We start from the raw sequence: 1321 nt of genomic DNA on the forward strand, positions 1-1321 counted from the left end.
GGGCGCAGGCCTAATTTCCGGTGGTGTTACCAGAAATCTGATCTAACCTTTAAAAGAAGAACTGTTTGTTCCAAAGGTGCTTGCCAGAAGTAACAGAAACTATATTATATAAGTATTAAAATAGATCAGTTGAGCAATTTAATACATCAAACATCAAAAGCATTTCCAAGAAATACTTTTAAACATAAACACTAACAAGTTAAAATGAATCCAAAACAACAACTTAATTTAAACATAAAACTATATAACAATGGGATTACATAACATAATCGTAAATAGAAGCGGAATTACATGAAAATCATCAGCTTATAAAGATGATGGAGGGATCGCAGCAACACTCATCAATAAGGCAGCAGCAACACAAAGCAGCCAGACTGCAACAATATATATATAATATTAAACCAAGATCAGAAAATCAATATAAATAATTAATTTTACCCTATTCGTTAAAAAAAAAAAATTAAAAAAAAAAAAGTTGAATATGTAAATAATTATATTACCATCCCTCGAGAAAACCTGGCTCTCTCTTGGGTGGTGGAGCTGCATATTGAGGAGGAGCCATCACTGGAGGCCCTTGATAATAACCTGCAACCCCATAAAAAAATAATCAAGCTCAAAACTTTTTTATGAAAAGAAAAAATCCCACGAACAAATCACCATAAAATGAGATGAACAACAAAATAAAGCGGCTAACCCAAGTTGAGAAACTAAAAATCAACGAAAATCTATGGTTTTAAGTTTTAACAGAAAAAAAAAAAAATCTGGAAGAAGATATTGAAAGACATGCAAAGCGATTACCTTGAGAAGGATAAGGATAACCGTACTTGGGGTCACTCATCGTTGAGAAAGAAAAAAACTTAGGCTCTGATTACTGAAGTTAGATAGATTATATGAGTATGGAGGATGAAACTAGAAGCTACTTGGAAGGGAGAGTTGAGATGCCCTTGTTGCTTTTTATATGAAAATGAAGAAAATTAGAGTTTCCAATGTGTATAACATCATATTAATTGGTAGATTCTACATTTTTATTTAAAAATATTGAATTTAATTGTTTTTCCATTTTCATAAAGTTATTCTCTTGCTTACTTTCCGCGTGCTATAGTGTTTCTTCTTTCTTTGGAATTGATACGGCCACTCCCTTCATTATAATTTCACATTTGAATGCTACATTTAATTTCTTATTTAAATGGATTTATAAAATCTAATTAAAAATAAATAAATAATCATAATTAATTTCACATTTATTTGTAATTAAATTAAAAGTTGTTTACTTTTAAACAATACATCTATTTTTTGTTTATAAAAAAAAAAAACTAATTAA

At 29.3% G+C, this 1321-nt stretch overlaps 1 long non-coding RNA gene across 1 annotated transcript; it reads right to left on the reverse strand.

Annotated features, from left to right (window-relative positions):
• Positions 1–205: 205 nt before the first annotated feature.
• LOC116140112 lies at positions 206–1011 on the reverse strand. The gene is made up of 3 exons (XR_004129561.1): positions 799–1011; positions 501–585; positions 206–374 (listed from the first exon to the last, which is right to left on the reverse strand). It is a non-coding gene; the product is annotated as an uncharacterized LOC116140112 (long non-coding RNA).
• Between the last annotated feature and the right edge of the window lie 310 nt (positions 1012–1321).

The sequence above is a fragment of the Pistacia vera genome, unplaced genomic scaffold (assembly GCF_008641045.1).
Source record: "Pistacia vera cultivar Batoury unplaced genomic scaffold, PisVer_v2 Contig363, whole genome shotgun sequence".
Lineage (NCBI taxonomy): Eukaryota > Viridiplantae > Streptophyta > Magnoliopsida > Sapindales > Anacardiaceae > Pistacia > Pistacia vera.